The sequence below is a fragment of the Aedes albopictus genome, chromosome 2 (assembly GCF_035046485.1).
Source record: "Aedes albopictus strain Foshan chromosome 2, AalbF5, whole genome shotgun sequence".
NCBI classification, from domain to species: Eukaryota; Metazoa; Arthropoda; class Insecta; order Diptera; family Culicidae; genus Aedes; species Aedes albopictus.
Genome location: NC_085137.1, coordinates 393,099,971 through 393,126,664, shown reverse-complemented (window position 1 = coordinate 393,126,664; position 26,694 = coordinate 393,099,971). Strand labels below are relative to the sequence as shown.

General features: G+C 38.7%; 2 protein-coding genes across 4 annotated transcripts in view; both read left to right on the top strand.

Annotated features, from left to right (window-relative positions):
* Positions 1–26,694, top strand: part of LOC115270114 (neurocalcin homolog) — a 579,846-nt gene that overhangs the window by 3,863 nt on the left and 549,289 nt on the right. The window lies entirely within an intron of this gene.
* Positions 17,248–26,694, top strand: part of LOC109400621 (neuronal calcium sensor 2) — a 510,430-nt gene continuing 500,983 nt past the window's right edge. The window contains exon 1 of the mRNA XM_062853212.1: positions 17,248–19,220. The gene's annotated coding sequence lies outside the window, so the exon portion shown is untranslated. The remainder of the gene's footprint in view (positions 19,221–26,694) is intronic.

Sequence of the window (26,694 nt, the reverse complement as noted above, 5' to 3'; positions counted from 1 at the left end):
GCGCATATCTTCTATCGATATGTCATGTAAGTAAACCAGTAGTAACTCCCTTGGTTTCAGAAATTTCACATTTCATGAAACACGTCTTTCTGTTATTCTAATACACACATACCGGGGTTGAGGCATAAAAGTGTTTATTGCCAGCCATGATCCCTTGAGAAACTTTCTTAGAAATGACCACCAAATGTACTCAGATTGGCCAGACACTTTTCTGTAAGGGAGCTTTATGATTTTACATCTCACTTACTGCAAATTCGTTGGATTGTATTGCATGAAAACATGTGTCGGAAATTTTGCATTTTCCGGAACAATATACGCTACTCACTGCTCGCCCGCACATGTTAAACATCAAGTAGCATTTCCAATTTCATGCATTTTGAGACCCCTTGAAAATAAGAGTCAAAAAGGCATCTGGACGCGACTCCTTGCCACTTTGAGAACATAACGGGCGTTGTATCCTAAACACTTTGGAATCCGAGAAGCGTTCTCAGATCAATTTAATTGATGAATTTCCAGGTTTGTGATCGAGAAAATTCTGGTAGATTGAAAGGCGGTCGTTGTGGTGACCATCTTTGTACTCTAACAATTTTCTTTGGCTCGACTAAATTTAATTTATAGCATTGTCGAAACAAATGGGGCAGATTATTCGATGGTTTTGTGAAGTTTGAAGTTGCTTATTCTCAAAGCTTCATTTCAGCAGCTCAAAACGTTTTTAAAGTTAGTTGGGAAGGGGATGGAATGTTTGGATGTGATGATTGTTGCTACTAGAGACAGGGAGTACCTCTGTAACTCCGCAACCGTCACGGAAATGATGTTTGTTAGCTTAGTTATTAGTTCTTGAATAATACACGCATTTGCAATACAATCTAGAATAAATTGATACACAAAAAAGGGAAAAAAATGGTTATCGGGCATGTATACCAGTAGTATGGAAACAGCTTTTAACGACCATCGAGGTACAGATTGAAAATCACCATCACCATATTTCATTTTTACTTTATTACCAGTTCCATTTTTACTTAGTTTTCTATTCACATGGGACTACTGTGCGATTGGGGGAAGATACCAGTATTTTAGTCAAAGTTTCTGGGGAATTGTTCGTTGAACTTCAGTATACTTGCGACTTTTTGGCAGAAACTCTGGTTTAGATTACTAGATTCCTGATAAATGTTCTCATCCTGATCCTGATCCTGTCATCATGATGATGTATCAGTACGTGTATAAGTAATGTTTTTGGTGGATTTTCTGCTGTTTTGAAGTGTTAAGATGTCCTTCCTTTCTTTAACAAAATGGCGAAAAAGTCAATGAATTTGTAGGATTTTTTTTATTCTATTGAAATTTTATTGACAGAATTAATATTTTCTACTGTCAAAATTTCTGCCCATTCATGGTTCATCGAGTACCATTTTCAAACACGATTATTCTGTATCATACAATATATGGGAGAAAACCTGTCCCTTCTAAGGGATTTCAGAGTAATTCCGATTTTTTTTTCATAGAAGAAACGATTGTTAGTGGTTGTTTTTTTAACTTTATTCCGAACACTTACATCACACATTTTCATCAAAGACGACAAACGTATATTTTAAACCGTGTTTCTATGCAAAAATGTCATTTTATTTATTTAATTCGAACAAATTTAGTTAATCCTCGAGTGATTGCGCTGTTGTATTTTGTATTCAGCATTAGCGTGGTGCTGGTGGTGGTGACCAATTGCGCAAGTTACGGAAGGTTAACAAAAACTCTTTTTTGTACAGGGGATACTCAAAATAACTGGGACAGGTAAAATCTTCACTTTTAAAAAAATGTTCAAATTGATGTAACTTTTCAAAAAGGGCATAAAATATTCTCAAATTTTTACTGTAAGTTCATCAACTAGGTGTGTACAAGTGGTTTAAATTTGGAAAAGATCGGGCCATTCTACACGAAGTTATAAACCCAAGTAACCACTAAGCCGTAAAAATTGGCACCAAGCTGGTTCTATATTCATATGAAGAACAATGCCAACGGAGCTTTTCAGAACTACATCCTATAATAGATCTGCTAAAAAGCCACTTTTGACGAAATATTCGGCTGATATACGGCCAGCTTCAATCTGCGTACCCAGTCTCTGGTGAAAGAGCTGTCAAAAGTGGGTTAAAGAAAAAGAAAAAAAAAATATTTTTTTTATGTTTTGCTCCGGATGCCTTTCCATCGAAGTCTATTTTTTCTTCGATTTTTACGGCCTGCTGATCCAGATTCGAACTGATAATTTTCGGGCTTGCTATTTTCAAGTTTATTTCGTCACGTTTTCCATCTGCTCCATTGATGCACCGTGAGATCGGTTAGCTCAGTACCGTATTTGAGGAAAAGGAGGCAACAAGTTGGGACAACATTGATGTTCCGAACCGAAATGTTTAGAATGATCCGATGGTCGGATGTGGAATCGGGCACAAAGTGGCCCCATACGAAATGTATGAAATGGTCGGGGAAATGGTACCAAAACGTTTTATGGATGGTGGTTCTGCGGGAGATGCAGCTAGGGAAGTTTGGAAGGTTGACGAGGTTTCATAACAGGAGGAATCAGAATGCGGCTCGTCGACTACTTTTGGTATTCATCTGTAGGTAAAACCTCGGGTAAATCGATTACAGCTGCACAGGTAAATATCTGATGCATTCGTAATAGATGATCGAGGAAGCAGCTGTACATTAATTTGATGTTTATAGTGGCGAGATGACGATAGTCATCCAACACCCAATCTATCGTACAAAAGTTCCGATGATGTTTCATTGTTCTCCGACGGTTCAGTTTTGTTATGCTTCAAATCAGCTCTGATTGATATAAACGTCATGTACGCCAAGCCTTTTAACATCACTGTCAGGTTTCTAATTCGGCTCACAGGCTCTGGGTTTGCAAGCACTACAGTGTAGCGTAATATACTAATATACGGCTTATTTTAGTGCTTACAATTTATAATACCTGTGAGCATTTGAAAATCACAAACAGAGCCTAATGACACGGAAAAGCTGCTGAATGACCTTTAGACCGCTTACGACAGTGCTTAGTGGTTACCTGGGAAGATTCTAGAAAAAGGTATAATTATCTGATAGCCAATTTTGAGCTGTTATATCTCCGAATTCAATGATTCGCATGCAATGAAATTTTGATCATTTATGACTTATATAATGAGCTATTAAAAACATTTGACTAAACTAAAAATTCTTCACACGAAAGAAAATTATTTCGATTAGATTATTTTTCTAATATAACACCAATTTATCCAAAACTTCATCATCGTTTCAAAATTCGAGATAGTAATTATAGTTAATTTAAATTCCCTCTAATTGAATTGAATATATTTACGTTTCAAAGGAAAGCAACCAAATAGCCTTCATTAAATTGAAAAAGTAATGAGATGCATATGAAAAATAGATAAATTTACTGAAAAAACATGGAATAAATAAAATCGCCATAACTTTTTTTCTTAATCATAATTTCAAATTAAGTCAACTGTTTTTTAAAGTTCATTATGTTAGTCATAAATGATCAAAATTTCATTGCATTCGATTCTTTGAATCCGAAGATATAACAGCTCAAAGTTGACCTTCGAATAATTATACCACAGACAAACAGACGTCTCACTCTACTCACTTCTCATCGTTTCCCTTTTTAACGGATTATTTAAATATTCCGTAGTTCGCAAATCGCTCGCTCATGGCGCTCACATCGCTTTTGCTCCTGTTTGACGTTTGCTCACTACCGCCATCTACTCAGTGGGTTTGCGTACCACAGCATAATTAGCATTGGGCGATTGGGTTTACGTGACGATGATTTTTATCGCATTTTGTTCCAAGTGATACGTCTGTTTGTCTGTGATTATACCCTTTTCTAGAATCTTTATAACTTCATGTAGAATGGCCCGATCTCTTCCAAATTTGAACCACTGATACACAACTAGTTGATGAGCTTACAGTAAAAATTTGAGAATATTTAATGCCCTTTTCGAAAAGTTACAGGGTAACTCTCGCTGATACCGTCCCACTATTTACACTATGTCTTCAAAAATGTTTAAGGTGGCGATTTTCTGAAAGTCCTCCCCAAAAAAGTAAGTAAAATGCATTTGGTTAATCAAATTGGTGGACCCCCCGTTAGTTAGAGCCACACGCATTTTGGCGGACCCCTCGATTTTTGTCAATTGTTGGTTTATTTAAACCGTTATAACTCGAAAGTTTCGCCAGAAACCACCTAAAACTATAGGTTGTTGAAAAGAGAGAAGATAGGGCTACTATTTACAGTTATAAAAAGTTGGGTCGGCCATATTGATTTTGGCCGCCATCTTGGATTTTTATACCAAAACTGTTTTTTCACCATGTTGGCAACCACCGATTTTCAAAATTTTTGCGTCAATCGAAAGCGGGGACATTTTTGCACAACATATCAAAAATTTAGAGATGTATCTTTTTCCTATCAAAAGTTATCTGCACTTTTGTGAATCATGCCACTTTTGCGCACTGGGTCAGGTGCCGATTGTTTACATAAATGCAGCGTTATTTCACAGTGTTAACGAACATTTATTCTAAATCTGAATCCACTAATGAAAAGTTGAAAGTTTCAGCTTTTCAAAACACCTAAAAAGTTTAAAAAGCAATGCCCGCATCGTTGAGAAACAGTTAAAAATGAGAACGAACCTCCGATTTGCCCTAATTTTGCTGCAGGTGCGTTTGTGTATACATGCAGGCGCCAACTTTGATGTTGTTGCGTCTCATTGCCGGTGCGCATGGAAATGTATGGAGAAAACGTGTCATGATTTACAAAAGTGCAGATAACTTTTGATAGGAAAAAGATACATCTCTAAATTTTTGATATGTTGTGTAAAAATGTCCCCGCTATCGATTGACGCAAAAATTTTGAAAATCGGTGGTTGCCAACATGGTGAAAAAAATGTTTTGGTACATAAATTCAAGATGGCGGCCGAAATCAATATGACCGACCAAACTTTTTATAACTGCAAAGAGTACCTCTATATTTTCTCTTTCCAACAACCTATAGTTTTTAAGTGGTTTCTGGCGAAACTTTTGAGTTATAACGGTTTAAATGAGCCAACAATTGACCAAAATCGAGGGGTTCACCAAAATGCTTGTGGCGCTAACTAACGGGGGGTCCACGAATTTCATTAAACAAATGCATTTTCCTTACTTTTTTGGGGAGGACTTTCAGAAAATCGCCACCTTATACATTTTTGAAGACATGGTGTAAATAGTGGGACGGTCTCAGCGAGAGTTACCCACAGCGAGTTGAACATTTTTTGAAAAGTGAAAATTTTACCTGTCCCAGTTATTTTGAGTATCCCCTGTATGTTTTAGCTTTGAAGATATAAATAAGATTGTTTTAAAAGATACTGAAAGATTTCCACAATTCTATGTGTTGAAACTTATCCATTTTCAGAAAAAAAAACAAGAAATATATTTTAAATTGATATAACTTTGCTCTCCTTGAGAAAAATAATGTATATTGAATGCTTTAAAAGTGCTCGGAACAAAGTTTTACAAGAAATCAGTGCACAAAATCTACTGATGGAAACCTTTTTTCAGGTGTCACCCGAACATTTTTCTATACAAAATTACTCCTGAACCATAGGAGCTAAAAATATGATTCTTTTGCCAAAGTTGTTTTCAATCAGGTGCATTTTAGCTTTGTATATTTCATTGCTCTGTATGGGAAAACTAAATAGTTGAAATTGTGCTGACTATTTGGATCACCCTAATTTTAAAATACTGAAAAAGTGTGTGAAAAATATGAAGAAACTTGTCCGAAGACACCATTAGTTAAAACTTAGAGTCAAGGCGTAATATTTTTGTCCAAAAAGATACGGTTTCGGAACCATTGTGCACTGGAAACAGCGAGCGAGTGAGATAGCAAGCGACTTGGGGTCCCCACAGCCACAGAATGTTCAGGCATTCTGGTTGGACAAAAAATGTATTTTGAGATGTCGCAGTTTCCATCCGTCGTGGTGCGTCCGCCCGTTCTTACCTTGTGTGTATTTGCAGCGAATTGAAGTCAACGACGGCGGCGACAACGACAACGCGGTCTGCTGGAGGGTCCCCGAATTCTATTGGAGCTAGAGAAATTCGCAAAATGCGTGAAAACGAGACGGCACGAAGTGGTGCGGCGACATCGGCGGCTATGCATCCAAGACAATCTCTGATCGTTTTCGCTGTGGCTGCTGCGGCGATAGTCCGGGGACCGGAACGGAAGGGTTGCCAAAGACTGTTGTAGAATTCGATTCTTGTTGAATCGTTTCGAAACAGCTGATCAACTTGGAACAGGAAAGCGATTTCTATAATTCCAATTGGAAACATAGTGATCACTGTGCGACACACAGGAGGAGATTGGAGTTAAATACGCCTCCTAAGAATTGGGTTTTTAAATTAAGAAAAATTCAATGATTTTTTATCTTTAAACAAAAGAGCACCTTTTTCTGAGCCGCTATGATTTTTTTCAGATTTTTAGAACTTTATTATGGTACCTAGAATCAATTTCAAACAGATTTTTTGAAATCACCTTTTGACAGCTGGGCAACTGCTTGACAGCTCCACTCAGTACAAAATGCGACGAGGGGTGATTCGACAAATAGCTCCCATACAAACTTCAAATTCTCGCGCTTAGTATCATACGGGCGTATCTACAATGATCGATTTCTCTTCATCGATTTTCTCTTCGATTAATAACTTGGCCGGCAAATAATTTTCGGTTGTTTTTGTTGTTTTAGAAGCTAGTCCTAGTTGTCATTTATCGAAATACACCGAGAGATCATCCGAATACTGGTCGTATTTTCCGGAATAAGCTGAAGAGAAAATCGATGAAGAGAAATCGATCATTGTAGATACGCCTGTATGATACTGAACGCGAGAATTGATTTTTAAATTGGTTCCCGGGCACCAAAATTGATGAAAATTTGGATTTCGGCTCAGTTTGGCATGCAGATTCAGAATATGGAATTATCTCAACACCACTAAAGAAGCCAATTGAATGGATTTAGGCCAAGCATTGAAAACAACAAATCAAATTACGTTATTGAAGCTGAGATCAAGCTGAGATACTTCATGGCACAAAATACCCAACTGGAGAAAAACGTGCCTCTGAAGTCGACCTTCCTGGGAAAGCTGAACACACCGACCGACACCTTCAATACTGTGGGTGTTGCACATCACGGCTTTTGACTTGACGTTATCAGCTGCCACTCAAAGGAATTAATGCACATTTGAAAGGTTCTGATTTTCTGCTCTGTGTTGCTGTAGTCATAATTCAAATTCCAACGGTTGTTTCGGAGTTACGGAGAGTTGGTTCATATTTTTCCAGTGTGCCCACTCATACAGTGCTGAACCACCTATACAGCTCATTTTAGAAGCTGAACCTGAGAATATGGTATATGAAAAACTTTTGCAGCTAGACCAGTTCTGCAAGAAAGTCACGGAAAACGCTATTTTTTGAATATTTAAGGTAAATGTTACGGACTACCTTCGAAAAATGCCAAATGATATTCACCGTGAATATCATTTGGCATTTTTCGAAGGTAGTCTGTGACATTTACCTTAAATATTCGAAAAATTGTGGTTGTAAATGTAGCTTTGAATTATTTTTTGGTAAGAAAGTATTATTATTATGAGCTTTATTTTTGAGGTCTTCAGGCCTAGGCTGGTTAACCTCGGTAGTAGTATCTAATCAGGGTTTGGTTTATATAACGAAATTCCCTTTTCGTCTAACGAGTAACTCGTTGCAGTATGTACCAATATACCGAATGGAAACTTTTCCTAGTAAAAGCAACCCCACCGGCCGCCGAAGTATGCCTACTCGCATTTGTACCTAGGTTGCCAACGTGCATGTATCGTCATTCTTCGCAGATTCGCTTCACTGCTACTATAGCAGCAGCAAAGTGAATCAAAATTCGAAAACATTCGTCGCAACATGCTCTCCATCACCACAGTCTATGCATACTGTCGCGTCGTGTTCTCTGTTCTACCGATTTCACAGTCGGGGATGGAACTTTTTGTTGAACCCCCTACAACTCTAGTGGTTGGTGATTGTATACTCAGTTAGCACTCATTATTGGTATTCATTTCTATTACTATTAATGACTGCGAGCACATGCCTTGTTATGAATCGTCCGGATAGGTGTGAATAACAAATGCATGACGGAATTAATAATTTTGGTAACGCATTTCGTTTACCCAGTCTGATGTTAATTATGAACAGCTTTAAGCAACACTAACAACCAGTTATTTTGGATAATTTATTTGCCCAAAAATTTTCTGATCCGTGATTACTGTTTTTAATATTGTTTGTTCTAAAGATCATGATAATACCTAATTCTTGATGGTATTCTTTTCATGTCAACAGCATTTTTTGTCGATCTGATATCCAATTTTAAAGGGAAAAGATCGACCTTCTTCTACAATTCTTCCTTGCCACAGAAAAATGCCAAAATGTCATCGGATCAAAATCTGCCCGTAGCTACCGAGATATGTATGTATCGTGATGTATCATCGTGCATCTCGTTGGCTCTTTTGGCTCGATTCTATAATTATATCAAAAAGTGTGTTCATCTTACTACCGCCGCCCGTCGTTCCGTAGCAATGCAACAACGGGATAATGTTGGGTTGGGGTCGTCGTCAAAGGGGTCGCCTCCGATGCCGTTTTCGTTGTCGCCGTCGTTGTCGTTGTCATACTGCTGCACCGATTATAATGCGTCTTCTCGTGAGGATTCCGTCCGGCGGCTATGAGGTGATGATACGAATTTTGCAACCCCAAAATGTGCTGCAATTTAATGAATATTTATGTGTATGTACTGTGCGATGAGAGTGTGTGGGTAATGTTTGGTGGTTGTCGAAACTCGAAAGAATGGAACGGTTGATTATACTCTATCGAATGGAAAGAGGTTCTGATGCGGGAAAACGGAAGAAAGTTTCTCCACTTCCCCTGGCGTCTTTTAGTAGGTCAGGGTTAATGGGGATGTGGATACTCCCGTTGTGGAATGAAATGGGAAAACGATGCGAAGCAATGTGGCGTCAGTTTGTGATACAGTCGTCAGTAATGAGTGGTGTGGGAAGACGTAGAAGAAGAACGAAACAATGGCTGAAATATGGTAGGATAAAGGATACGGGATCAGGATTGCGGTATATTATACTTTTAGAAGACAAAAGTTACCATAGGAGGATAAGTGAAGCAGAATCAGCTTGTGGGACACTACCTGTCATAAGTTTGAATTCACAAACAAGTGTTGCAACAATAATCAATCATCTAAAAATGTTTTGCGTCGCATAAAATATCTTGGAAACTTTGCCAATTAGTTATAGTTGCATCTTTTGAGTCCAAACTTATGGTGTGTTATGTAGTGTTTCTTATTTTGCATCGACAACAGGAATGACCTGTGCTTTGAAACTCGAGGACAATACTGAACGACTCTATGCTACCTGACTCGGACACTAATCTAAGTGATTTCTAGTTACATTACACTCGAAATTTGACTTTAAAAATATGTATACTATATGGCGACCGTGTAGCTATTCTCTTCGAACTAAGGTCCGAATACTGTTTTAATCGTTAGTATAGTAGTCTGATTAATATTGGTGTCAACCTAAAATGGTTGGCCCTCATGGCTTTTTGATTGAACTTCAGATGAAACGGATTTTTCCTTTACTTTATAAGGTATTGGTATAGTTAAAATTCATAAATAAAAACAAATTTAAAAAACTTTACTTTATTTGAAGAAAATAAACTTCGAACAAGACTTGAGCCATACCTGCTTGAAATTTCTGTGTAGCGATACCTCTTACTCGATCTCTAATAGTGATTTCTTATTACTTAATATTCGAAATTTGACTTCAAAACTATTTTATGGCGACCGTGGAGTTATTCCCTTTGGACTTAAGTCCAAACTATGTTATAATCCTTAGTATAAGGTACAAAGTGATGTTTTCCCCCAAGTCTTCTGTCCAATATCGGACTGTGTTTTGTCCTATGTAATTTGATTTTTTTTCTAAGTTTATATATACAGGGGATAGACAAAATGATCGTGACAGGCAAAATTTTCACTTTTCTAAAAATGTTCAACTATCTGTAACTTTCTGAAAAGTGCATCAAATATTGCTGAATTATACGACCAAGTTTCAGGCAATTTGGCCGACAAAAACCCCAATGACGAAAAGAACAAACCTACCGATAATACCCAACGTCACCCTAGTTCCTTCCGATTTTTTTTCGGTGTTCTTTTGGAATTTCTGGGTGTTGTTCCTGGGATTTCTTCTACAGTTACTCCCAGGATTTCTGCAGGAGTTTTTCTCGCGGTCTCTGCTGGAGTACCTCCCGAGATTTCCTTCAAAGGTTTTTCCGATGTTTTTAGACAGGGATGTTTTCGATCACCTGGCAGGTGTCAGGCCATTCGGCCGAAGGTCATTAGGCAGAATGGTCATTAGGCCGAATGGTCATCAGGCCGAATGGTCATTGGGTCTTCTTCTTGCCGTTACGTCCCCACTGAGACAAAGCCTGCTTCTCAGCTTATTAACTGAGAGCTTCCTCTGCAAATGACCATTTTGCATGTGTGTATCGTGTGACAGGCACGAAGATACTTTATTGATGCTGAATCTACTGATATTTTACCCATGAATTTTTCCTTCTTTTAAATATAGGCTGTTCTTTCTAGTATCATTGCTGAAATAGTTTTTGGCGCTGAAACTGCTGATATTCAATTCATAAATTTTTCCTTCTTTAAAACATAGGCTATTCTTTCTAGTTCCATTGTTAAACTAGTTTTTGTCAAAAATTGTTGGAAAAGGTAAAAACAACGGCTAACTTTCAATTCGTCCTGATGACCATTCGGCCTAATGACCATTCGGCCTAATGACCATTCGGCCTAATGACCATTCGGCCTAATGACCATTCGGCCTAATGACCTTCGGCCTAATGGCCTTCGGCCTAATGACCTTCGGCCTAATGACCCAGCATCCACCTGGCAATCGTTTGACTCATTTGTCCATAACTCAGTTCAGAAACCTAATATTGAAATGTGATGTTCGGCAAAGTTGTAGATTAGTGTTTTTCTTACATTTATCACCAAGGACGCCATATTCTAACTTTTATGTATACAGCGCTAGAGCGCTAGTACCACCTACTTATACTAAACGATCAAACAATTCGATCGTTTTGTATGAGTAGCTGGTACTAACACTTTTACGACGTAAATATTAGAGTTAGAATATGGCGTCCTTGGTGATAATTGAAGGAAAAACACTAATCTACAACTTTGCCGAATACAACATTCCAATATAGGGCTTCTGAACAGAGTTATGGACAAATGCGTCAAACGATTGTCAAGTGATCGAAAACATCCTTGTTTTCAGTTTCTCGCCTGATCCTCTCCAAATTTATCTTATGCTCCTTCAATAGTTTCACTCAGTGCTTGCTCAGCGATTGCTTTCCAACAGTTTCTCTCGAGATTTTTGCAAGATGCTCCAGGGATTCCATCCAAAGGGGTTTCTGACATTTTTCTTGGATTTCCACGCCGGATTTCACCCGTAGTTCTTCCCGGGATTTCTCTTAGAGGTTTTTAGTGTTTCTCCTTGCGTTTCCATTATATTTCATCCCGTTAAAGTAATCCCAATAGGAGCAATCAGAATTCCGGGACGATTTCCGGTAGGGTTTGCGGGATAAACTCAGAGAGACATCCCGGGAGGAACTCTTGCAGAAAATTCGTGAAAAGCTCCTTAAGAAATCCTTGGAGGAGATTTAGTAGAAAACCCAGGAATAACTCCTGTAGCAACACTGTAAGAAATCTCGGGAAGATCTCCTGAGGAAGTCCCGAGAGGAACACCAGCAGGAATCACGGAAAATCTTCACGAGGAATCCTGATGGAAGCTCCTAGAGAAACTCTTCGACAACATCTGCGATATATCCTTAGAGAAAGTCTTGTGGAGATTTCGGGATAAATTCTGGTAGAAATCCCACGAAAATGTACTTCGACAACACGCAGGAGGAATCCCACGAGGGACTCTGGAAGCAATACCGGGAAAACATCTGAAAAAAAAATCTGAGATTCTGATGGTCTCCGTTAAAATCTTCAATATAGTTTGAAACTTCTGACTGATTGTTAAGTGTACATTTTACTACTGAACTACTATTACATGGCGACCGTGGAGTTCAAGCTAGGGTTTAAAACCAATTTCCGTTTTAATCTTAAGTATAACAAGTTTTAAGTCCCGCTTAAAACTGTCGGCATGCTTGAACAAACACACATTTTTAAAAGTCACGAAGACTTTTCTGATGTATCTAATTCGTCCCACAATGCTTGGTGATATTTCAGGAATGCTTCTCAAAGGAACTCTTAACTTTACTTATATGTAAGAGATGTTTGGAAATTGAGTTCATCTAGTTTATGAAAACGATGTCATGGTTCCGAATTTTACCGTTGTTCCAGATTTATAGCCGGGAGTACTGGGGTAAACTCCTTTACAGGTAGTTTTCGAAACATCTCCTGCAGATAAGTAAAGTTAAGAGTAGCTTTGGAAAGTTTTCATTACTTCTTTGGAGATCGTGAATCTCTCCAAAAATACCTTCAAAAAGTGAAAAAAATACTTTTTTATACTACCAGAAATGTGTTCTTGAAGTTCATCAAGAATTTCTACGTATTATTGACTAAAAATTCCATGAAGAATTGAAAATAAAAAGTTCTCTACAGTTCGGAAAGAAACTCTCTTGCCCACATAATTTTGACGAAAGTTAACCTGGAATGTTTTAAAAAAATCCTCATCCAAAAGGAACTTTCTAATAGTTTTTTTTAAATACCAGGATCCCAAGAAATTCTTCCGGAAACTTTTGCAACTTTCCTTCTAGAAACATCTAGATTTTTTTCTGAGAAATTTTGCCAAAATACCAACAGAAATCCACACACCATCTATGAAATTCTATATCATTATGCCCAGGATTGGTTTCTAAAACTCTCTTCCAAGAAATAAGGCGAATTTGATCAGGGAATCGCTGGAAATATTTCTTCATGCTATTGATGGTTTTCAATCTGTTCCTTACAGAATTCCTTAAGGCCGCACGGGACGACGTGTAATTTTCCCTATCTTCCCTCTCTTTCTAACAATTTGCCTCGCGATTTTGAAGAAGCAAATATCAATTTCCACTGCACTGACGTAGCTGAAACTTTAGTCGATTGAGCACCACAAGTGAGCAAATGAACGATCAAATTTCTAGTCAATAATATGAAGTAGAAGTTGAGATTTGCATCTTACTAGCAACAGAGCAATGGTGGACGATTCAACCACCGTCCCGTCCGGCCTTAAACATTTTCTTCAGGAATTCCTCCATTAGGAATCGTCCTAGAAGTCCCTAAAGATTTTTTTTTAATTTTTATTAGTGTGTAAGTATTTTCACTTAATGCTACTTCTACTCTTAAGAGTCCCTACAGAACTTTCTCCAGAAATTCTTAAAAGAGTTCCTCCATAAATTTGCTGCAGGATATCATTCAAGAATTACTTTGGGAGTTTACCCAGGGGTTCCTTCAGCAATTTCTCCAGGAGTTGCGGTTTTCAAAACCTCTTCAAGACTAATCGGTCATCAAAATGTAACTTGGGAAGTCCTCTAGAAAATCTTTCGAGATTTGCACCAGCAGTTCTTGCAGGTATTTTCACAGAAGTTTTTTTTTCCAAATATTCTCCTATAAATTACTTTAGAAATTCCTCCCGTAATTAATGCATGAATGTCTTTAGGAGTTTATAAAGATGAACCTCTAAAAGGTTCTGTATATATTCCACCAAAAGTTTTTTCGGGATTTTTTTTTATAAAATTTCTCTGTACAAGTCCAGGAGTTTTTGCAGTAATCTATCTGGAATTTCCTTCAAAAACATCTTCCAGGTATTCCTTCAGAAATAGTTTTAGGAGTTTTTCTATGATATACTTCAAAAATTTATCTAAGAATTCCGTTTAAAAATATAGACTTCTATTTGCGGCTACCTCATTCATACAAGACGTTACTGTTGCATTTGGTTTATAGGGACAATTTTGCAGAGAAGTATTCTTACAGGAAATGCTGAATGAATTCCCAAATGAAATTTTCAACTTCCTTCCTCAACCGCATCGCACTCTAACTCGGGTAGACGCAGTGGTAAATATGATCTGCAATGGGCGAGGGAATGTATCATCTTTTATTTTCACATTTTTTACATTGACTTCAGAAGTATCTCTAGTAGTTTCGTCAGAAAGTTTTTGTTGGATTTCCCTCAAAAACTTCTCTAGGCGTTTCTTAAGAAATTTCTTTTTGAGTTTCTTCAGTGTTCCTCAAGGGAATACATCCCAATCCTTGAAGATATTTTTGTTTTAAACTTCACCATGTGGTTCAATTTCAATTCCCCCTGGCTGAAAATCTCGATAATAAAGATAATAATAATAATAATGTGGTTCAATTTAATTTTTCTTCTGGGGGACTTCCAGAAGGTAATCTTGGTTGAGTTTTAGAGATGCAATAAATTTTAGAGGGATTTCTGGAAAAAAGTTTCAGAGACACCACTTGAAGGAATTTGCAAAGGAACTGTAGGAGCAATTGTTGATAGAATTCAGAGAGACATTCCTGTAGGGAAGAATTATTACAGGGAATTCTGGAGGAATACCCGAAGGAAATCCTCAATTTCTTCCCAGAACTACTATCCGCATCGCCTCGCGTAAACGCAGTAGTAAATATAGTTTGCAGTGGCGAGCGAATATATCATCTATTATTTTCTTTCCCTTACATTGACCTGCATTCTGAGGAATCAAGCGAAGTTCACTAAGAATGTCAGTCAGTTCCTTGCTTTGGTTCCTTGTTTAAGTGCAGCTGAACTGGCAACACTGGATCAGCAGCTAAGGGCGGCCAATTAACCTCAAGGTTGCATCTACAGACATACATATTTCTTACCAAATATCTTCAATGATACTTCGTTAACCCGTTGAACCCCAGGTAAAAAATGAAAGTTAAAAAAATCGCCAACAGCCCATTTCTTAACAGAATTTAACCAAATTTTGAACACAAACTCGCACAACACTATAGTTTTGGAAATATATCGGATCAACATTTTCTTGGTTTTCTGGACGGAGTAATTGTTTGTTTGTTTGTTTTATTAACGACCCTTTAATCAGTAATGATCATTCGATCATGTGTCAATAAAAAGGTCCCACACAACTATTCCTAGGAAAATGTGATGACCCAAGCGAAGTCATGCCTTGACTACAGAGAACCATAGATGGACAACAATGAGAGTTATTTGCACGCGGAAAACAATGGTTAGCTCCAGATACCAATACTGCATCGAACAGGAGTAAGTAAATTCCTCGACTAGATTCCTGAGTACCCGGGATGGCCTGGCAAAAGTCAGGCCGTGAGTTCATTGAGCTGTAGATGAAATCTAATCACATTTTTTACCTGTGTGGGATGTCAGTGGACTTCAAACTCATATTCCGCCATGTGTCAATAAAAAGGTCTCTTAAAACTATTTCTAGGGAAATTTGATAAACTAAGCGAATTCATGCCTTGACTGAGATGGACGTCATGGTTTTTTTTTAAACCTGTTGATCTAAAATTTGGCCTCAAATCCTTCCCAACTAAGCTGAGTTGTATGCCCAAATTTCTAGCAATTTGGCCCACAAAAAACATGACGAAGAGAACAACCCTGCCGATAATAATTTTTGTCACCCTACATACATTCGCGAGAAATGTTTTATGATGCGGTTCACAAAGTTTCGTAATCAAGATAAATAAAACTTGTTTATTCTTTACTCTAAACTGTATTTGAAAAACTTATTCTATGTCATAATGCTGATGTACCCGTTTATGCCTTGCATTTATGACAAATAAATCCCTGTGTAGTTCTACTATAGTTTCCACATACGAACACCGCGCAATACGAGCAAGTAGTCATCGTTTTTCTGTCTCTCTTGCATAGTTCACATCTTTTTCGTTTAAGATTTACCGTCTGTACTCGAAAAGTTTGGGAAGGCTGCCTTCGTCAATTTACACAAATAATGATTTTGATGACTTTTCCACGCTTAAGGCATAACTTTTGCTTACATTTAACACACATCCTTAATCTTTTAGACGATGAGCATCATTTATCTCTTTTGTTATAAACCGCCATTTGACTGCTGAAATCTTTCAATATTTTTTTCATGTTAGATCCAATGTACCGGTTTTCACTCCGAAGCACAACATTTCACATAGGTAAAACACATGATTACATTTCATCAACAGCTCAAGGCCTAACTTCATCCCGAGTACTAGGAATTTATTTACTCCTGTTCAATGTAGTTTCTGGAGCTAACCATTTTTTTCCGCGTGCAAAAAACTCTCATGATTGTCCGTCTATGATTCTCTGAAGTCAAGGCATGACTTCGCTTAGGTCATCACATTTTCCTAGGAATAGTTGTGCAAGACCTTTTCCCTGACACATGGTGGAATATGAGTTTATGAAGTCCACTGACATCCCACACAGGTAAAAAATGTGATTAGATTTCATCTACAGCTCAATGAACTCAAGGCCTGACTTTTGCCAGGCCGATGTAGTATTGGTTTCTGGAGCTAACCATTGTTTTCCGCGTGCAAAAAACTTTCATGATTGTCCGTCTATGGTTCTCTGAAGTCAAGGCATGACTTCGCTTAGGTCATCACATTTTCCTAGGAATAGTTGGTGATTATTTCGAGTGTTCATGTTTTGTAAGGACGGATTCGGACAATCTATCGAGATATTCAGGAAATATTAACAGTACTTCAAGGACAACACATGTTCTATAGATGTCTCCGATTACCTATGGGGTCAATAAGGGAATAATATCTCGTGTTTAATTTCATTTGAAAACAACAAACGCAAATGTAGACTTGGATGGTTAAAAAATGTTGAATATCCCAAGAACTCAAAAGAAACCTATCGGAAAATCAAAAATTCGAACCTGTAGCAACATCAACTATCATTAGGCAACGGAATGTGCAAACTCCCATTGAAATACTTCGTTAAGAAGAATTTTATGGGGGTGCAAATCGTACTTGGCCTTTTTTTCGCCTGACTTGACCCAGTGACCCACCGGCCTTACTCCGTCCAGAAGTCCAAGAAAATGTTGATCCCATATATTTCCAAAACTATAGTGTTGTGCGAGTTTGTGTTCAAAATTTGGTTAAATTCTGTTAAGAAATGGGCTGTTGGCGATTTTTTGAACTTTCATTTTTTACCTGGGGTTCAACGGGTTAACACCAATTTACATCGAATTTTTCTTGGAAAATATCCCTGATGGTTCCACTAAATCACTGACGCAGCATTTGAGCCATGATTTGAACTTCCTGTCATCAGTGTTGCCAGTAAATACAGTCGCTAATTCTAGCACCAATTACGTCTCAAATTCTATTCCTCGTCCCGCGCCGTCCACTTGATTTCTCAATCAACAACAAAGTGCTAGCCATAGCTCTGGCACCAATTAGCAGTCGTCGTGTCGGAAATCGATCCGTTCGGTTCTTAATGAGAGGCAAATTTACACCTCCGTGGAACTGCCCTTCGGTAGATATTTTGTTCCTTTGAGGAAACTACATACACAGTTCCTTCCATCCAACTGGCAATCGCATCATCCGAGTGTAGTCCAATCCAAAGCCCAGCACAGAACTTGTATACAGAGAAACGAGGCGGTTCGGATCTACGACGCCGTTGTCGCTTCTTCATTCTTGCTACCTAGTATATACCCACTAGCTCTAGTTCTGATGATTGGCGATTTGCCAGATTGTTCTAACTAGCGGCAGTCAGTGACGACGACGACGACGGCATCACTGACTGTGTAGATTCCCCAGTTCGATAGGTGGATTTCGGTGGAAGGAACCAACAACGGACGTTTGAAGATACGACATCGCTGCAAGAGGATTATAAATTTAACACGCCACACACCGGGTCGTTTCGGGGCAGTCTGGCAGAGCCTGGTTCATGCTGCCATTGAATCTCTCCTTCTGGTAACCCGAGCTGGAAGCAATAACTTTGTGAAGGTCTAGGTGTAATAACGTTTCTCAAAAGCGTCGGATCGCTTTTCGGTTTTCGACACTCTGGTTTTTCGATTTATCCTAGGCTAGGCCTTCATAACATCGGATATATGATTTTCAGACGAATTTGAGCCCCTCATGAGAAAAATCCAAAAAAGTACGTTTTCCAATACTTCCCATACAAATTTCAAATTTGGTAATTTTTGCGTGATATTTTCAAAATCGGACCACTGTGTTCCACTAATGAAGCTCATTTTCTGAGTTCTTCATTTCCTTTTTCTGATATAAAGCATAACACTGATGTAAGGGATAACACAATTTTATACCCATAAGTTATTCTTTCCTGTTCGAGGAGCCGAATCCGCCTGTACACGGCGATGGAAAACAGGACGGAAAGTGTCGCATTTTCTTTGCCCCAATGATTCGTTCCTAACCGGCTTTTTTTTCTGTCGTCCTATTATTGTTGATGTTTGCTCGCCCTGGCTCGCCTCGATATCTATTCTATATGTAAATCACTTGGGCTCTGCCGTTCGTTACTACTATACTACTGCCACCACCTCGACACGACCTTCCTATTGCGCACACACTTCGTTCTACCTACTGACTGACAAGAACCAGAAAACAACTTGCCAAAAAATACTGCTCCGGTTTGTGCCGTTTTCTTCGAATCGCTTTTTTCCCACACCGGGGGTGTCCTCTTGCCTTCAGGGCACACCGGGGGAAACCGTCACCACCACCCAACGTGAGAAACAGACAGGCCTAGGGCACTCTTTGACTGCGACAAGATTTTCGCTGGCGACCAATTAAAATTCCGATTGCCGTTTGGCTTGGCTGCCGACGTCCGGAAAATAAGACATCAACTGCGGAAATCGATGCAAAATTTGAAACTTTACTACAGCACAGTCAGTCTGATTCTGCGTAAGGTCATAGGTTATTGTAGGGTAACAACAGGAAGATTAGGTTAGGTAACACCGTGCGTGCGGTTCATGTTTCGGTAAATTTTGATTACATCCAGCTGAACAGCTGCCTGCCAGTTCGACAGTTCCTCGTCTTCTGGAGAACAGAAAAGAAATGCATGCAGATGTCGCAGCCAGTCACCGGCCATCGTTATTTTCGTCCATCGCGCATCCTGATTAGCTTCTCCTCCGGTGCGACTTCGTGGGATTCGTGAGGCGACCGGCTTTCTACCAGCAGCCAAAGAAGGTGAGTAAGTAAACTTTATTATCGCATCATTTATTCAATTCTGTAAAGAAAACAACAAATCGTTTATCATTGGCTGTGACGCCAATGCGCATCACACGGTTTGGGGTAGTACGGATATTAACAGTCGAGGTGAGTCACTATTACAATATCTGTCTTCAAACAATATAGACATTTGCAATAATGGTGATAAACCTACTTTCTCAAATGTAATCAGACAAGAGGTCTTGGATCTAACACTGTGCAATGCTGCAATCTTTGACAAGATCACAAACTGGCACGTGTCAGATGAGATTTCTCTATCTGATCATAAACACATTATCTTCAATTGGAGTGGTGGAGATTATTCTAGAAGCGCATTTAGAAATCCCAGGAGGACAAACTGGGATGAATACGTAGAATTGTTGAATACGCATTCATTTACAATGGGAGAAACTATTGATTCAACCCAAAAGTTGGAATCATTTTCTCAAAGGGTAAATGAAAGTATCATCAATTCCTTTAACAGAAGTTGTCCCACCATACAATCGTCTTCTACTAGAGACGTGCCATGGTGGAACTTTAAACTGGATCGCCTTAGAAAATTTTCTCGTAAAATGTTCAATAGAGCGAAACAAACGGGAGAATGGGCTCAGTACAGGAAAGCCCTGACTGAGTACAACAACGAAATACGAAAATCTAAAAGAAAGTCTTGGATGCTGACATGTGAAAACATAAACAGCACTCCTGTAGTTGCAAGACTACAGAAAACGCTTGCAAAACATCATTCAAATGAATTGGGAAACCTGAAGCGCGACGATGGAGCTTTTACCAAAACTCCTCGTGAAACTTTCTGTTTAATGATGGAAACCCATTTTCCGGGTTCGGTTCTAAGTGTAGATTCTAATGATACTATATCTCTGGAAGGTGAAGGATGTCCTAGTTTAAACTCTTCGGAGTCAACTAGTACAATAAACACCGCCTCAGATTTAGCAGATGAAATCTTCACGAAGGCCAGAGTGGAAAATGCAATTAGATCTTTTCAGCCTTTTAAATCTGCAGGAGTTGATGGAATATTTCCAGCACTGATTCAAAATGGAGAAGCGGTGTTGGTTCCATCACTAATTGAGATGTTCAAGGCTAGTTTAAGATTTAATTACGTTCCATCAAAATGGAGACTTGTAAAAGTTATCTTTATACCAAAAAAGGGGAAGCGAGACAAGACGCATCCCAAAGCATACAGGCCAATTAGTCTTTCTTCAGTTTTGTTGAAGACTATGGAAAAGGTTTTGAAGGATTTTATTAATTCTTCTTACATAAAAGAGCATCCCCTATCTGACTTCCAGTTTGCTTATCAATCTGGTAAGTCAACGGTTACGGCACTTCATTCGCTAGTAACAAAGGTGGAAAAAACGTTTTCAGCAAAAGAAATAGCTCTATGCGCCTTTTTAGACATAGAAGGAGCATTTGATAATGCCTCCTTTTCATCTATGAAGCGTGCCATGGAGAACAAAAACTTCGACCAATGTATCATACATTGGATTGATACTGTGCTTGCAAAAAGAGAAATCACCTCTGAGCTGGGAAGTTCTTCTATAACAGTAAGGGCAACGAAAGGTTGCCCTCAAGGAGGAGTCCTCTCACCACTAATGTGGTCCTTAGTTGTAGACGATCTTCTAAGAAGCTTGAAGGAAAAAGGTTTCGAAGTTGTGGGCTTTGCAGACGATATAGTCATAATAGTGAGAGGAAAGTATGACGAAACTGTTTCGGAGAGAATGCAAAGGGCCCTAAACTATACACATTCATGGTGTATATAGGAGGGCCTTAGCATCAACCCGTCAAAAGTCGTAATTGTCCCTTTCACCAGGAGAAGGAAGATCAACCTTAAAGCTTTTCGGCTTGGAGGGATACAAATTCATCCTAGTGATCGAGTCAAATACTTAGGTTTGATACTGGTTGCTAAACTGAACTGGAATGCTCAAATTGAGTCCGTGATCGGTAAGGCAACAAGTGCGTTCTGGTTATGCTCCAAAACTATTGGCAGGAAGTGGGGCTTGAAACCAAAAATGATAATGTGGATTTATACTGCCATAATCCGCCCAAAAGTGACGTATGCTTCGTTTGTCTGGTGGCCAAAAACAAAAGAGGCTACCACACAATCGAAGCTTGCGAAAATTCAACGTCTTGCGTCCATTGCTGTTACAGGAGCGATGCGAAGCACTCCATCAAAAGCTTCTGATGCGATTCTTAATCTGCTACCTTTGCACGAGTACGTGCAATTAGAAGCAGAAAAGGAATTGCTGAGACTTGAACGAGTTGAAAAGTTTATGCCAGGTGATCTTGTAGGTCACCTGAGCATTTCACAATACTTCCAAAATAGGCCAGTAATGAAAATGATTAAAGACTGGATGAAACCTGTGGAGAACCATGATGTTCCTTACAAGTTGCACGAAACAACTCGTGCAGATTGGGAAGTCGGAGGTCCCACTGTTCGTCAAGGGTCAATCAAATTCTTTACAGATGGCTCAAAAGTTGGAATAAAAACGGGAGCAGGAATCTACGGCCCTGGAATACAAATTTCAGTGGCGATGGGACACTATCCTACGGTGTTTCAAGCAGAGATTCTTGCTATTTTAAAATGCGCAAATATCTGCCTTGAGAGAAAATACAGATATGCAAATATTTGTATTTTCTCTCAGATAGTCAAGCTGCACTAAAAGCATTGTGCGCTTACAAATGTACTTCAAAGCTTGTCTGGGAATGCATTCTTTCACTGCGCAGGCTGTGCCAAGGGAATTCAGTAAACTTATACTGGGTTCCAGGTCACTGTGGCATTGAAGGAAATGAAATGGCAGACGAGCTTGCTAAAAGTGGTTCCAATTTACAGTTTGCTGGCCCAGAACCATTCTGTGGTATATCAAACTGTACAATTAAAATGGACCTGAAACGCTGGGCTGAGCAGAGGGTGATATCCAATTGGATGGACGTCAAAAATTGCAATCAGTCAAAACGATTTATAACACCAAATGCTTATAAAACCAAAACGCTCTTAGAGCTCAACAAGAGAGCTCTATGTACATACACTGGCCTAGTAACTGGACACTGTCCGAGCAGGTATCACTTGAAAAATAGTGGCCAGATTCAGAGTGATATCTGTCGTTTCTGTAATACGGAACGTGAAACCTCGGAACATCTGCTTTGCAGTTGTGGTGCTTTATACACGCGCAGGCAAAGATTTCTAAATAGTGGTTACTTGCAACCCAGTGAGATCTGGTCTGCAAAACCTGGGAAGGTCTTGGAGTTTATCAATTCCATTGCACCTGACTGGGAGACGACGCGTCGTGGCAGTAGCTGATTACTTGACACATAATTAGCTAACTAGATGCGAATATCAAAACGGGACATGCCACAATAGTTCAGCCTATTGGACGCAGTGGCTTAATTTCCCCAACAGGGGAGGAAAAAAAAAACTTTATTATTATTATTAGCTTTATTAGGGAAACTTTAAGCCCGAGGCTTATTCATATCTACAACACACATTTATATTTTTATATAGGGTATAAATCAGCTTCGTCATATGCGCTAATTCCCGTCATATCAGACGGAAACTAGCCGGTAATTATATAGATATTTCAGCTTACCTTTGCCAATGACTCATTAGATGGAAGCAAAAAGATGTAAAATATCAATAAGCAGACCCTATTACACAGGAAATCGAATAATTACTGGTTTCAATTTCGCTCCACTTATGACTTAACCATTGTTTCTCGTTTTGCGTATGCCGAAGGCAACCGCACCAAAGCAGAAGCTAGCCGAATTGTTCATCACTACCGTTCAATTTTCACTTTGCCAGATTCATTTGTTGAACCAACCTTCAATTCACACCCCAAAAATGATCTGCAGCACTTCAAAGTTGGTTATCACTGTTGCAGAATGCAGCAAACCACTAGGCTAACTGGAGTGCTAATGTACTCTAAGGTGTAATATATAGCAGCTAGCTCAGAAACGTATACAAAACAGGGCTTTTGAAGCATGAAGGTGGCGCTATTAAATTCGTTGTAGACACCGAATTCAGTCGAATCATCGGTTTTCTATGACCAACGGATTTACAACCTCGCATCGGATGGGGAACCGGAACGACAACTCCGCAAAGCGGTCTGTCAGAGGTACAGCCAGCAAGTACCTCTAAACTTATTGTGTGAGTCGAGTTAATGCAACCTAACGCTATCCAAAGACATCGGTACTGAATCCGTTGAAGCTTCAGAAAATGTGTTTTCGCCGCGGATTTAAAACAAAAACTGTCGTATTCTAAAACCGACAGAATGGTTGTTGGGTACAGCCTGATAAGATCTACCGGGTGCACTCCCTACCATGTCCCGGTTAAAGTTCGCATAAAGTTGACGTGCTTTTGGCACTTCTGTGTCACATACAGGCCCGGATTAAGGATTGTGGGGGCCCGGGGCCGAAGCGGATGTGGAGGCCCTCGGAGGTACAAATGCAATGAACAAATAAGTTTTCCTTTGTTTTTGAACAGTAGGGTCATGGTACCAGTTATCGCACTAATTAGAGCTGCATCGCCGTTGAATGATTATTTATGTATCAAATTTGACACAAAATGTAAAACCGACGTGTTTTTCTGGTAAAACAAATAGTTTTTTTTGAAGATTTAATACTAAAACTGTACAGTTTTCAAGTATTTGAACGCTTAAATTCAATTTCAAAATGTCATTGCCTTGTACCAGTTATGGCTATAGTGTTCCTTATTTTGCCATATATGTGTACCAGTTATGGATATAAAGATATTTTTCCCAAATTTATCCAAATTTTTAGTAGAAAATAATTTAGGCAATCAGTTTTAAAATATGACATATACCGTTGATAATCTTGGTGTAATTAAAATCGTATTATGTTATTAAAATTTGAAGGTAAACTAAAACAAAAGTTGGTAAGTGTATTACTGATAGGCATCTGATATATTTCATAGTCACCATTCATATATCTTCACGAAATTCTTGTGTTACAGTTCTGCTTCTTTCTGGATCTACGTTACAATTGGAACTGGGTCTGTATTTCTTCAAGTTAGGCGCCATCCACAAATTACGTAACGCTCTAGGGGGAGGGGGGGGGGGGGCGGTTAGTATTGTCAAGCGTTACGGCCCATACAAAAAAATTCGGGGTTTCATACTAAAAAGCGTTACGGAGGGGGGGTCGAAAAATGCTGATTTTAGCGTTACGTAATAAATGAATGCTGCCTCAGTGTTCTCTGAACAGTTCCATAGTTATTAATTAAGCTTACTTTGCCTGTCATTGAACGATTTTGTATATTGTATGACAAACACAGTGACAAACAATGTCCAACAAGAAGGCAAGAATATTTCAGACCCGATGGAATGTTAACCCATTGTCTCCGGATTGGCGATCCAAAGCCTTATGGATAACTGGAGACTGGTTGATTGGTGATTGGGTTCATTCAAATATTACGTAACGCTAAAATCAGCATTTTTCGACCCCCCCTCCGTAACGCTTTTTAGTATGAAACCCCGAATTTTTTTGTATGGGCCGTAACGCTTGACAATACTAACCGCCCCCCCCCCTCCCCCTAGAGCGTTACGTAATTTGTGGATGGCGCCTAACTTGAAGAAATACAGACCCAGTTCCAATTGTAACGTAGATCCAGAAAGAAGCAGAACTGTAACACAAGAATTTCGTGAAGATATATGAATGGTGACTATGAAATATATCAGATGCCTATCAGTAATACACTTACCAACTTTTGTTTTAGTTTACCTTCAAATTTTAATAACATAATACGATTTTAATTACACCAAGATTATCAACGGTATATGTCATATTTTAAAACTGATTGCCTAAATTATTTTCTACTAAAAATTTGGATAAATTTGGGAAAAATATCTTTATATCCATAACTGGTACACATATATGGCAAAATAAGGAACACTATAGCCATAACTGGTACAAGGCAATGACATTTTGAAATTGAATTTAAGCGTTCAAATACTTGAAAACTGTACAGTTTTAGTATTAAATCTTCAAAAAAACTATTTGTATTACCAGAAAAACACGTCGGTTTTACATTTTGTGTCAAATTTGATACATAAATAACACAGCGTAACAAAAAATAACCTTTTGTCTGTCTCAAGAGCAAACTTATGTGTCTCCGAAGGATTTTGGGCCGCTGAATCCGAATCCGGGCTCAGATTTGCTCTAACACGTCACAATTTTGAGCTATACCTCAATTTATAGAGCAAAATATGCGATTTTGGGCTTTTTTGACTGCAAGCCATTAAGCAAGAAAATATTTTTTTTAAGCAATCAAAAGGTTAATTGGTCAATTAACATCTAAATTAACGACTCATGCAAAATATTTCGTTTTACCAAATCGAATGCGAATGCTGCCTCAGTGTTCTCTGAACAGTTCCATAGTTATTAATTAAGCTTACTTTGCCTGTCATTGAACGATTTTGTATATTGTATGACAAACACAGTGACAAACAATGTCCAACAAGAAGGCAAGAATATTTCAGACCCGATGGAATGTTAACCCATTGTCTCCGGATTGGCGATCCAAAGCCTTATGGATAACTGGAGACTGGTTGATTGGTGATTGGGTTCATTCAAATATTACGTAACACTAAATTTGCCAATTTTGGACCCCCTCCCTCCCCCACGTAACAACCTTTGTATGAGAAATTTTAAAATTTTGTATGAAGCGTAACGCAGCGCTAGACCCCCTCCCTCCCCTCTTAGCGTTACGTAATATTTGAACAAACCCTAAGCAGTAAGCTATGATTGGTAGCATATTTAATATACACCATTATAACACTTAGATCAAGTTTGAGTTATATGAAAAAAATCTTACGTACTAGTAATATATTTAGTTCGTTTCCGCACCAATATTGGAAAAGGGCGCATCTACATCTGAAAGCACTATGTACATTCTTACAAAACAGTGGATTATATTCTATCCCGCCCAGGTAATCCATCATTTTCACGAAACGTAGAACATCGCACACTAACAGTGCTACCATTGCCCTTTTTCATTATGCAAGAAAATAAAATACTGAAGAGGTGTAGAGCTTTTTTATTTAAAATTCATAAAAACAATCGCTCAATCTTAGCAAAATTATCATTAAATCAAAAGTTTCGGTTGTTTTGCCCGTTTTCCTTTAGTCTTAGACTTAGTTAGTTCCTTTTTCTGTTCTCTTTCTATCTTCTAGCGTTCGCGTTCAGCTGCCTTAGCCTTTTTAAGATCTTCGCGTTGCTGTTTGATCATCTCACGATCCTTAGCTCTTTTTAGCTTGAGGTTTGCGATGGCCTGTTTTTCATCTTCCTTTTTCTGTATTTCGTCAAGTCGTTCCTTGGCTGTTAAAACCGGATAGAACTTCATTGAATACTTGCGATGCTTCGTACTGCGATGTGGAGTTGGTGGTAGCTTAAAAACTTCAGACAGTCTGCGCTTACACCCAGGTTTTGTTTT